This window comes from Primulina tabacum, chromosome 3, assembly GCF_025594145.1.
Source record: "Primulina tabacum isolate GXHZ01 chromosome 3, ASM2559414v2, whole genome shotgun sequence".
NCBI lineage: Eukaryota > Viridiplantae > Streptophyta > Magnoliopsida > Lamiales > Gesneriaceae > Primulina > Primulina tabacum.
Genome location: NC_134552.1, coordinates 14,735,319 through 14,749,546, shown reverse-complemented (window position 1 = coordinate 14,749,546; position 14,228 = coordinate 14,735,319). Strand labels below are relative to the sequence as shown.

Below are 14,228 nucleotides of genomic sequence, written 5' to 3'. Positions count from 1 at the left end.
ATTAGGGTAAAAACCACGGGCAAGATGAAAAGAATTCCACTATAATATTTGTGGTGTACAACTCACTCACCGTGTTTCCAAAGAGAACACACACTCTTTTAATATAGGAGAACAAAACACCTCACATATATTATAGATTTAACCACTCAAATGCTTATAAGACGAGAGAAAACTCGAAGAAGGGATTTGAGAATGTGATGATTAAGAAGTGAAAAATGAGCACCTATTTATAGGTGTATGAATATGTGTGAACAAGGAAATTGTCACACAATTTCATTCCCTATTTCCCCAACCTTTTTTGACAAGTGCTCACCCACCAAGGTTGACCATCAATTTTGCCGACAAGAAGAACCTGAGTTATGAATTCTCCTCGCAGCTATGATTTGCTCCTGAGAAATATGTGAATTTTTAGGACGCACAAAGACAAAAAAGGTCGGATGGTAGGTCGGGAGAGGGAGATAAGGAGAAAGTGAAAGAAAATGGAGGTAGGAAGGAAGAGGTCAGCTAGAGAGAAGTGAATTTTATACAAGTCTACAACTTATATACGGGGCGGAATATTAATTCGGTTTAATTAAATTAATTGATCAAACCGAAAAATTCGGAAATATGGTTTAGATTTGCCAAAAAATCAACAAATCGGTTTGATTTGAATGTTTGTTTTTTAAAAAATTAGTTAACCAATTTAACTAATTTTTTAGATAAAATCATTTTTTATATAGATTTTAGTATTTTATATCTCGCCTATTTGATTTATGTGTATTGGGGTCACACGGTTGCAAGATACCCGGAAATTCAACCCTAAAATCCACACCCAAAAGTTAGAACTCATCATCAGCCATCCAGCCCATCCTCTCGTTTCTCACCTTTAAATTTTTTTATTTATAAAATAGATCAATTTGGTTAATTACCCAATTAACGGATTTTAATTCAGTTTGGATAAGTTTTTAAAAAAAATTATGTCGTTTTCGGTTATATAAAAATAAATCGGATCGGTTCGGTTATTCTAGATTTGGTTTGATCGAATGTTCACCCCTATTTATATATATACTATTATCCTTCGTCTGTGATGTATGCATATCGAAAAATTCCCTCGGGTTAGGGAAAAAATTAATTAAAACTAACCATCAAGTCACACGCATTGCATGTGTCATGAATATATGTGGCTAATATATTAAACATTCATGATATTACAACACAAGGACACCAAAATATTTTGTATTTGAATAATGAAAGACGATGAATTCTAAAGCTTAAATAAAACTGCTACACTCAATTTGTTACCTTACATGATATATGTTTTGATCATAAAACCAAAATATTGAAAGAAGATAACTTGACAAAGATTAAGAATATAAATTCTAGCAATAGTGGTAGAATTAAATCATTTCAGAAATACACATGCTATGTTTTGTATAAGTTCAAATAGAAATTAACAAATTAAATAGATAGAACAATGAAATAATAAATTTGTAAATTCATGCTAAAGTCAAGTTTATTATTGTAATATAAAGAATATTAAAAACATGCGGCGTTGGCTATTTATGGACACTATTGGTCGGATTCCTGCCTTCATCATCCGCATTTTCCATGTATGAATCGTCGGATTTAAATACATATGCATCAAAGATTCAAATATGCCAGATCAGTAAAAATGTAAATGTGCCAGATAAAAATTCAGATTTTGAGATCGGAACTCTACTAGATCTTGAAACATTTGAGTTTAAAATCTACCAAACAAAATGTAATTTTGTATATAAAGATTATAATAAAACAATGTTTAAGAAGTCCTAATATAATGATTTAGTGACTGTTGAGAAAATGTGAGAGATTAGATCATAAGATCTTGAAGCTCGTAATAAATATATTATCACTTGCAAGATCAAAACAAACAAACGAATTTGATATGATCTCTAATATAAAGCAACATAATAAATCATTTGCCATAAACTTATTTATTGTTAAAAACAAACCATATGAAGATGGAGGCGAGTAGATCTGATCCATTGAATCGAGTATTTCATTTCTACAAATACTTTGTTTGCAACCAGTATCCTTCAACTTTTGAGAAAACATCACAAAGAAAATTCATAACCAACAAAAAAATTAAACTTAAACCAACGAACATAAAATCATAAATAATATGTTTATCAATTAGGTTATACTAACCAAGTACTTTTTAAATTTGATTCAATAAATATAGAAAGTATAATACCCATACAAAAAATGGTTATTCGGGAGACATGATAAGATAGAGGATGAGAAATAGAGAAACATAGGTAGAGATAAAAACACATATAGAAAACATGGTGCCACATATAGCTGACTGTGGATGAACTCTGATAATTGAATTTATTAGTATCCCTCAAATTCTAACATTGAAACATATATCATGTATTTAATGATTATTGTAAAAAAAAAATTTACATAATGTATTTTTAAAAAAATTACAATAAATATAGTCGACTTACTTACACTTTATTATTTTCTATTAGTTAGCAATACGTTTTTGAAAACCACGTTTCTTGTGAATACACCATATTGACACTCTAAATTCCGGTATTTTACCAAAAATTTTGTAGAATTTTGTGAGATTCCTCTTGAAAGTACTAAATATAGCTGACCGTAGCTGAACACATGTTTACGCAAAAATAAACCGGCTCGATTTAGTTATTACATATTCGATTCGGTCGAATGCTCACCCCTATTTATATATATACTAAATTTCCTTGAGTTAGGGAAAAAATTAATTAAAAAAAAAAAAAACTAATTTTGGATGTTAGATAGTATGTACATAGAGATAGATCTTCGTTTGGTCAGTCTTGGGCTCTAACTCAACCCAACGTTTTATTTATTATGCATCAGCACACATCTTCCACACCCAAAGCCCAACCCACCTCCCATCTTCGAAGGGGACCAAAATAATTAATATATGGTACCGTGTCTTCTTACGTACGCATTGTTTTTCTGAAATTTCATGCATTTTAGCCTCATGACTTCGGCCTCTCAAGTCTCAAATACAAGCATACAAATGAAATCTTTTTTGTTTCAAATTAATTTTTAGATATTACAATCGTTAATGTCTGAAAAAGTGTGAGATTTTTCTATGACTTGGAGATTAAAAAATGTAATTCTTTGGATAATGTAAATTTAATTTGTTAATTTTGATCAATTATTTGATGTTGGATCAAACTAAATTATAAGAGTTGGAAAAAATAAACATATAAAGTTGTATGAGTAGACGGATCTCACGAATCTTTATATGTGAGACGGGTCAACCCTACCGATATCCACAATAAAATATAATACTCTTAACGTAAAAAGCAATACTTTTTCATGGATGACCCAAATAAGAGATCCGTCTCACAAAATACGACCTATGAGATCGTCTCACACAAGTTTTTGTCAACTTGTATTTATTGTTGTATGACTCTTATAAAATAGTGAAATTCTCAAATGTGTTTTAAATTATAATGTATAAAAAACTATTTAGATCACTCACTTGTTTAATATTTATTGACGATTCATTGATTCTAAAATATTGAATATTTGTTGATGAGTCATTGATCAACGATTACTTGTTTGATTGTTATATTTATTACTTGTTTAGGGATATAACTTGAAGTATTTCAAAATGGAACATCAATATTGTGCAAAAAAGAAAAAAAAATTAACATCATTTTTCTTTAACAAGAGATATTTAGCTAAATATGTAGAAGTAGATCCTACTACATATGAATTCTATGTTTCAAAATCTTGTATGACACAATTTCGTTGAAGATTACAATGTACTAGTTTTTTAGTTATATGTATAATTTATTACAATTTTTTGGTAATATTATATGATTTATTACATATTCAAGCCCTCCAGGGATCTGTCTATGTATGTACATACAATATGTACAAACTATTTTGTCTTTGAATCCCTGCTGTAGACACAACTATTGTGCAACTCTTGCCGAATATATATACCTAGCAATTCAAAGTTCTAAAAATCGTGAAACGTGACGAAACGGTAAAGTCATGTTTTAAGCTTTATAAATTTAAGCAAGTTTAGTACAAGATTAAATGTGAAAAAACATTTTTATTTTGACTATCATTTTAATTATATCATTTCAATCAATAGATGGGCATTTAGGTGTTTTCAAGGTTTCTTTATTTAGAAATTTCATATCATTAAAATTTTAAATTTTATATGAACAAATAAAATAAAAATCAACTAAAGTTTTTTTAAAAATATTAATTAAAAATTTTATATAAAAAATTCATGGTTTTCCATTTTTTTTTTTGTTTTTTTCGCATCTAATGTTATCAAATCTTAGGTCGTCCATTTTTCCATGCTTTTTGACGTAACTCTCGATTGAATCTAAGATTTTTACCTTTTCATGAATCCCTCGGCCATAAGCATCGGCTTCCTTCCTAATTTTTTCGGTCTTTCCCTCCCTATAAAATCACCATTTAGTACTTGGATTTAAAGCCCATTTTTTAAAAAAAATTCTCCAAAAGTTAGGAATGTTATTTTAGACTTTTACTTTTTTAAAAAAAACATGTTATATTATTGAGTAGGTCTCTTGTGAGACGGTCTCACGAATATTTATCTGTGAGATGTGTACGACTCATGAGATCGTCTCACACAAATTTTTGCCTATATTATTATTTCTAAATATCGAAATTCACAAAAATATATTAAAAAAACTGGATTTGTGTAGTTCAATTGTTCCTTATAAGTACGAAACAACTAATCGACTGAACGCAAACTGATACGCATTACACAACACCAGTCGCCATGTATACTACGAACACAAAGCTCCTCCCTCCTCATTTTTGATTCCCGGCGCCGCTTTTGTGCTTTCTCACGGTAAAATCTATACGTCTTCTCTGCAATGCACAGCGCTCCAATACGTACTTGCAGATCAATGGAGGCGTGAACTGATCACCCATTGATTTCCAGGTAATTTTTGTGCTTCGTATACAGTTCGTATATTTTGGGTTTGTAAGCAATTTCCAAAAAATATCTGTGTAAAACTGCGTGTTTATGGTATAGTTATGACTTATGCTTATTTCTTGCTGGAGTTTTACTTTTCAATTGTCTGAGATTAATGCTCGTCGACGCTTCTAATTTTCTGTGAAATCTGAATGTGCTGAGAAATATATATTGAATCTCGTAAATTCTGATGCATGTTGACGTCTAGAATTTTACCATGGTTATTGTTTTTCCATTTAAGTTCTCGACCGATTCGTTCATCTAAAGTTGCCTGTGATTGTTGATAATGTATTGATTTGGATCTTCTGACATGTTGAAAACACAACATCAAATGAAGTGATATGTATTTTTTTACACGAGATGATCACATGATCATCTCGTTTAATCTGGCAATTTTTAAAATATATTTCATAGTGATGTCCACAAGATGATCACGTGATCATCTCGTGTAAAAAAATACATAGCACCAAATGATGTGTTTTCAACCCAGTGATCCAAATCCATAATGTATACGCTGTAACTGCTTTTTAGTTTCTTTCTACATTTTTCAATTGATTAAATTGTGTTATATATAATTTATTTGTCTACTGTATGTATATATAATTATATTATTCTGTTTTTATTAAATAACTTTTGCTCCATTCACTAATTTTCTATTCAACTATACTAACTTTATACACGTGTAGATGCACAATGATTCTTTGCTTAAAATTATCAGCACACAAAATATAATCTGAAAATAATGATTCCAAACTAAATTTTTACAAGAGTAAGTCTCTTGTGAGACAGTTTCATAAATTTTTATATGTGAGACAGGTCAACCATACCGATATTCACAATAAAAAATAATACTCTTAGCATAAAAAATAATATTTTTTCATCGATGATCCAAATATGAGATCTGTATCACAACCCGTGAGACGTCTCACACAAGTTTTTGCTTTTTTATAAATTTGTATTATGAAGTCAACTTTACCAAGAAATTAATTGCTTAATTTTATCTGCGAAAAATAATTATGATTAATTACTATGTGATTTCAGTATGGAATTCTAATAACATTTATGAAATAAATTCATAAATATTTCTTATCTTTGAGATAATCCCAGGAAAGTTTTCGTTGTCTTTTGTGATAGCACAATCGCAAAAGAATATCAATACTCAGCGGAGATTCAGGGATATACTGCAATCAAATTATGAAATATCTCTGTCAGATAATTAACTAATTCTAAGTTTGTTTAATTGTTAACTACGTATTTTGGCCCACCATTAATCCCAGTCCTCCAACCTTCCTCTGCTTATATATATATATATGTATATCTCCTGATCTTTGTTAAAATGGCCACGTTTTGGTGTAGCATGATATTTTTGACCCCCGAAGTACTGGTTCTTGGTTGCCAGTGAAAATGGTTTGTCTTTTACTGAGCTGCAATACCGATGTTGCTACAACGTAGTCTTCATGGACATTCGTGCTTTGATACGGAAACCATACGTTTCCCCCACTAGCACATGTTTGGCAGACAAAATAACAAGCCCACATATAAATTGCGTCTTTTCTGTGTCCCCTGTACACAACCTTGCAATTCTGTTGGTGCTAATACTTTAGGTAGGGCGTAGGGCGTAGGGCGTAGGGCGTGTTGTTGGGATTTCATGTGCCCCAGCAAAATCTCTTAAAAGGGGTAAAATATCGGTGGAATACTCGATGGTTTTCCCATTAAGTAGGTTGAATTTCAAATCAGATTTCATGTGGACAAGTTGTTGGTCCCACGTGCGGAATTTGAGATAATAAAACCCGAAAATAAAGAATAAAATGGACACCGAGATTTACGTGGAAAACCTCTAAAAATTATTAGGGTAAAAACCACAAGCAAATGAAAAGATTTACACTATAATATTTTGTGGTGTACAACTCACTCACTGTGTTTCCAAAGAGAACACGCACTCTCTTAATACAGGAGAACAAAACACCTCACAATATTATAGAACTAAGCACTCAAATGCTTATAAGATGAGAGAAAACTCGAAGAAGGGATGGTTTCAGAATGAAGGGGGGAGCTCTATTTATAGAGCCCCTTGTCTGTGTGAATACGCTTTAAAAACGCGTATTCTCATTTTCATTCAAACTTCTGCCGCATTTAATACACGTTGGCTTCCTTTCTTGACTATTAAATAGTCTTCCACCTTTTAGTACCTTAGCCCCATTTGACATTTCTCCCACTTGGAGATTTGATTGAGAATCAAACACATCTCCACACATCCTTTCAATCTTGCCATTCCCTGCTGCTTACGTTTCTGCTAGACCACTTGAGAATCTACACCACTCAAACTTATCAGTGTTTACTGGCTTGGTCAGAAAATCAGTTATGTTATCCTTCGTATGGATCTTCTGCATATCCACACTTCCTTCTTCTACTACTTCTCGCACAAAGTGAAATTGAACTCCAATGTGTTTAGTCCTGGAATGAAAGGCTGGATTCCTTGCGATGTGCAAGGCACTCTGACTGTCACAAAACAAATGAACATTATCTTGTTTGTGCCCGATCTCCTCCAATAATCTTTTAATCCATATTGCCTTCTTGCAAGCTTGAGTAGCTGCCATGTATTCTGCATCCGTTGTAGATAACGCCACAACTGTCTGCAGTTTTGAAACTCAGCTTACAGCTTCCCCTGCAAGTGTAATCAAATAACCAGTAGTAGATTTCCTCTTATCAGGATCACCTGCATAATCTGAATCAACAAAGCCCCTGAGTGTAAAATCTGATCCTCCATAACATAATGCAGCATTCAAGGTACCCTTAATGTATCGAAGAATCCTCTTAACAGTGCTCCAATGCTCTCGTCCAGGATTCGCCATATACCGACTAACTGCTTCCATTACTTGAGCAATGTCCGGTCTTGTACAGATCATGACGAACATCAAACTTCCCACTGCTGATGCATATGGTACTCAAGACATCTCCATCCTCTCTGCTTCACTGCTAGGACACATCTCGGAGGATAACTTGAAGTTAACAGGAAGAGGAGTCAAAATTGGCTTACTATCTTGCATGTTGAAGCGTTGCAATATTTTTTTCAAATAATTTTTCTGGAAAGTCAAATCTTTCTGTTACTTCTGTCTCGATGAACTTGCATCCCTAGAATTTTGTTTGCTGGTCCCAAGTCCTTCATATCAAATTCTCTAGCCAACTGTGCCTTCAATCCTTGGACCTGATCTTTGTTGGGGCCTGCTACCAACATGTCGTCCACATACAACAGCAAAATGATATAATCATCACCAGACCTCTTGAAATATGTACAAGGGTCTGCACTTAGTCTGTTGTATCCAAAGCTAATGATATAGGAATCAAATCTCTTGTACCAACACCTCGGCGCCTGTTTGAGACCGTACAGAGATTTGTTCAACCTGCAAACCAAGTTCTCTTTGTCTTTTTCCACAAAACCTTCTGACTGGAGCATATAAATTTCTTCTTCAAGATCTCCATGAAGAAATGTCGTTTCTACATCTAGCTGTTCTAGATGTAGGTCAAACACCGCACACAATGCCAGCACCACTCTGACTGTTGTAAGCTGAACCACAGGAGAAAATATCTCAATGAAGTCAATACCTTCTTTCTGAGCATATCCTTTTACCACCAACCTAGCACGATACCGTTTCACTTGGTTATTGCCATCACGTTTGATCTTATAGACCCATCTGTTTCCAATGGCTTTCCTCCCTCGTGGTAGTGTAACAAGATCCTTAGTTTTATTTCTGTCTAATGCCTCCAACTCTTCTTGCATTGCTATCATCCACAAAGAAACATCCGAGCTTTAAGTAGTCTCGTGGAAACTCGATGGCTCACCATCCTCTGATAATAGACAATATGCAATGTTGCTTTCAGTGACATAATCTGAAAGCCAACCTGGTGGTCTTCTGTCTCGAGTTGACTGCCTCACATTGGAAACCTCAGACTCAACGTGTTCTTGTTCTTCGTGCCCTGGTACTGCTGCACAAGAAACTTGACATTCGTCCGTTTTATTTTCCACCTGAAAAATAGTAGTTTCTGAATTCGGTGTGCCTTTGTCTCCCTTTACTTTATCTTTCTCGAAGATAACATCCCTGCTGATGACAAGCTTGTGAACAGTGGGATCCCACAAGCGAAACCCCTTTACTCCATCAGCATAACCCAAGAAGATATATTTTCTGGATTTCGAATCCAACTTCGATCTTTCTTGCTCATTGTACAGAACGTACACAGGACTTCCAAATGTATGCAAATGAGAATAATCTGTCGGCTTTCCGGTCCACATCTCCATCGGAGTCTTCAGATCAATCGCCACTGAAGGAGAACGATTGATAATATAACAAGCGATTTTGACTGCTTTCGCCCAAAATGATTTTTCTAGACCTGCAATCCTCAACATAGCTCTTATTCTATCCAACAAGGTCATGTTCATCCGCTCTGCAACTCCATTCCGTTGATGTGTGTAAGCCGTCGTAAACTGTCTTTTGATGCCTTCGTGTTGACAATATGCATCAAATTCGTTACTGGTATATTCTCCACAATTGTCAGTCCTCAGACACTTGATTTTCTTTTCATAATCAAGTTCAATCCGCGCTTTAAAATCTTTGAAGACTTGGAAAACATCTGATTTCTTCTTGATTGGATACAGTTAACATCTCCTAGAGAAATCATCAATGAACGAGACAAAGTATCTCGCTCCTCCTAGGGATACAATCGGTGCTTGCCAAACATCCGAATGAATCAGCTCCAATATTCTTTTGCTCCTGGCAGTAGAAGTGTCAAACTTTAATCTGTGTTGTTTACTGGTAACACAGTGCTCACATAAGGGTAGTGATACTTTTGTAAGTCACGGCATCAGCTTTCGTTCTGAGAGAATTTTCAATCCTCGTTCTGACATATGCCCGAGCTTTCTATGCCATAACAATATTATTTCTTCTCCTGAACCAATTGATGCAACAACTAGTTCTGTCTCTTTGTGTGTTTCTCCCAAAAATACATACATGTTTGCAGCAACCTTTTCCGCCTTCATAACCACAAGCGCACCCTTCACAATTTTCATGATCCCGTTCTCGATACGGGTTTTGCACCCGATGTCATCCAATTGTCCCAAGGACAAAAGATTCTTCGTCAGTTCTTTCACATGTCGTACCTCCTGTATGGTGCGAATGGTGCCATCAAACATCTTTATTTTGATAGTACCGACCCCATCGATTTCCAAGGCATGATCATTTTCCATGAATACAGATCCTCCTGAGACTGGTTCATAATGATCAAACCATTCTCTCCGAGACGTCATGTGCCACGTCGCTCCTGAATCCATAATCCATGTGTCACAAAATTTTTGTCTGCCTTCTGCAACTGTTATTGCTTCCCTGAATAATATTTCATCACTGCCTGAAGTACTAGCCACATTTCCTTGAGAACTTTTATCGATACTCTTACACTCTTTCTTGAAGTGCCGTTTACCGCCACATTTAAAGCAGTAAATATTTTTCTTCTTGCTTCTTGACTTTGATCTACCTCGTCTTTGGCTCCCACTGGAGTCACGGTCCATAAATCTTCCTCTTATCATCGGCAAAACCTCTGCTTGTTTCGATGTTACTAACCTATCTTCCTTATTCTTGCGCTGGCTTTCTTCTCCGAGAACCGCAGTTAAGACATCGTCGAATCTTAGAAAGCCCATAAGAATATTGTTGGTTATGTTGATAATAAGTTGATCATATGAATCTGGTAGACTTTGAAGTAGAAGCTCCGCACGTTCATTTTCCCCTATTTTATGCCCCATGGAAGTGAGTTGGGCAAATAGAGTATTTAGTGTATTGATATGGTCGGTCATCGATGAGGATTCCGCCATCCGAAGAGTATAAAGCCTTCTCTTTAGGAAAATCATGTTGTGTAGCGACTTGACCTCGTAGATCTTTGTCAGAGTATCCCAGATAACTTTGGCTGTTTTTATCTCAGAGATACTTGACAAAACTTCGTCTACTATAGCCAAGTGTAAATTGGCAACAGCATTATCATTCATCTCGTTCCACTTTCCATCATCTGTAATCTCCATCGGTCTATCTCCAATAGCCGCCAAGCAATTCTCCTTTCTTAAAACTGCTTGTATCTTTGTTTTCCATAGCATAAAATTGCTTCCGTTGAATTTTGCTATCTCGTACCTTCCCGCCATTATGTCTACAACAATTTTAGTAGACTGGACAAAATAATCCTGCCTTAAATAAAAAAAATCTCGAAAAATCTTTTCTGATCTGGAAGATCAGTCTAGGCTGCAACCACAGAGCATACTCAGAATTTTAAGAAATTTTAAACCAAGGCTCTGATACCACTTGTTGGTTCCACGTGCGAAATTTGAGATAATAAAACCCGAAAATAAAGAATAAAATGGACACCGAGATTTATGTGAAAAATCCCTAAAAATTATTAGGGTAAAAACCACGGGCAAGATGAAAAGATTTCCACTATAATATTTTGTGGTGTAAAACTCACTCAATGTGTTTTCAAAGAGAACACACACTCTCTTAATACATGAGAACAAAACACCTCACAATATTATAGAACTAATCACTCAAATGCTTATAAGATGAGAGAAAACTCGAAGAATGGATGATTTCAGAATGAAGGGGCAGCTCTATTTATAGATCCCCTTGTCTGTGAGAATACGCGTAACGCGTATTCTCATTTTCATTCAAACTTCTGCCGCATTTTTAATACACGTTGACTTCCTTTCTTGACTATTAAATAGTCTGACACCTTTTAATACCTTGGCCCCATTTGACACAAGTCTCTCATATCACCTGAATTCTTGATGTCGGAGAATGGGAAGAACAGAAGGAAAGAAGAGAGAAATCAGGACTGGGAAGGCAGAATAGGGGAGGAGATGAGCAAGAAATGAGAAGTAGCAAAACAATAACAAATGAAAATCCACATATTAGTTAGTATCTCCGATCATATCTAATCTGTTCTTTTAGATTTGTTAATCTTCGGATCACGTTCATTCACTATGCTCTTCATTAAATGGTTCATTCTAGTTTAAATTTATGTAATTTTTAATAATATTATTAGATTATTTTAATAAACAGTCGACAAAATAATTACACTAGTACTCATTCTTTTTATAATATTATATATATCTGATAAAAATTCTAAAAAATATATAAACTTGTTATAATTATATAAATCATGTAATAATAATTTGATTAGTCATTTTTTTAAAATCAATTTCAATATATAAATTAATTAAGATAATATTAATGTATTGATATTTTAATCAAAGTGGAATAAATTAGTTGGCCCTTTAAATAATATAATAGTTTTAACGTACACTTTAGAGTCGATGAGTTAAAGATTAATTTTATATTTGGTGTAGAAATTACACTATCTTGAAGTTAATGTTGTACTAAGGCAACAAGATGAGTTGGAGATGATCCAAACTTGCAAATGTTTTTGCGCAAACATTACTTCTTGAAACCCTATTGATATTTCAATCAAAGTGGAATAAATTAGTTGGTGATGTAAATAAAATAATAGGGAATATTTTGAAAATATTCTTTTTAGTGTACAGTTTAGAGTCGATGAGTTAATCTTGAAGTTAGTGTTGTACTAAGACAACACAATGAGTTGGAGATGATCCAAACTTACGAATGTTTTCGCGCAAACATTACTTCCTGAAACCCTAAATCTAGACGTAGGACGTAGAAGGAACCGAGTCGTCCGAACGTTTTCTGTAAATTATTATGATCTTTTGTGACTCCTCCTCTCATCCCACAATGAGAAGTATGATCACTATCATTCGAGAATGTCATCCATGAATGGACCAAGGATTCCCCTTCCAATATTCGTGAATCCTGGCCGGACTAATCACGATGCCATTCACGTGCGCAAATTCACTTGGGACCACAAAAAACATATCAAGTAAAACATAACCAATAAAAACCTCGATTTTTGGTTGATTTAAGCAAGATTTCATGTTTGTTTTCGATTGATTTAATTTTTTTTATTCAAGTATTATTTCGTTTTGTTAAAAAATAAATGATGCCATGAACCAATTTGTGTTATATTTATTTATTTTTTCTGTTCGTTGTTTTTAATATGATTCTTGTGAAAAATATTTTTTGTCAGCGAAAATTTAAAATATGGATCATTTTTTTAATTTAAAAAATAGTTCTCCCCAGACCCAAAAACACAAAGGGACTTTTCCTTTAATCTCGTATCTACATCTCTTATTTCATCCTCATAAATATTCCAAATATTGGTTTTATGTTTCCTCATATTTCAAATTTTTTTTTTTCTTCACAAAAAATCTCGTGAAACAATTTTACTGATCAATTTTGTGAAGATGATATTATATTTTGAGTCAACTATTAAAAAATATTAATTTTTATGTCAAAAATATTGTTTTTTATTGTAAATATAAAGTCATTTGTCACAAATAAGGATAAAATACTTCACAAAAAATCTACTCATTTTTTTTTACCTGGCCCCACGTCTCATAATATAATGCTTTAATACAATGCATATAATAATTTAATTTAAAAATATCAAATACTCCACTAAAGATCATTATTGAAACAATATCAATCTAGACATTGTTTAATAATTCTTGCCGAAGAAATAAATTCATGATTTGACCTGTACTCCATAACTGCACCTTTTAGCTTACAAATATACTCTCTCTCAAATACAAAAATTAAGTCAAACGTTACTAACTTAACATTTCACGACCCAGTAAAAAAAAAAAGAATCATCAAAAAATGAATAGAATTTTTGTGATACGATTTCACGAATATTTAATTTTTTTCTGTGAAACGGGTCAATCCTACCGATATTTACAATAAAAAATAATATTCTTAGCATAAAAAATAATATTTTTAATGGATGACCCAAATAAAATATTCGTCTCACAAAATACGACCCATGAGATCGTCTCACACAAATTTTTGCCTTAAAAAATATCTGAATAATAGGCAATATCCGGTGATATTCTTACAAAATAAAAACAATCTTAAATTACATATTTCTGTATAATTTATATATCATAATTTTTTATGTGTATATATATATATTTTATATGTAACGCATTTTGTCTCACGCATTACTTGGAATATAATAATATAAGCACGACCTGATTCCTGCTGATACCGAGGCGGATTCGCGGAATACCGCCACTGATTTCTTCGTAGTCACGTACACGTACGTGCGCCTACACACTGCCTTTATGTTTGATCTATTTCAGTCGGGG

General features: G+C 33.5%; 1 protein-coding gene across 1 annotated transcript in view; it reads right to left on the bottom strand.

The window, feature by feature from the left end:
* Positions 1-14,228, bottom strand: part of LOC142540687 (uncharacterized) — a 63,435-nt gene that overhangs the window by 23,004 nt on the left and 26,203 nt on the right. The gene's annotated exons all lie outside the window — the stretch shown is intronic.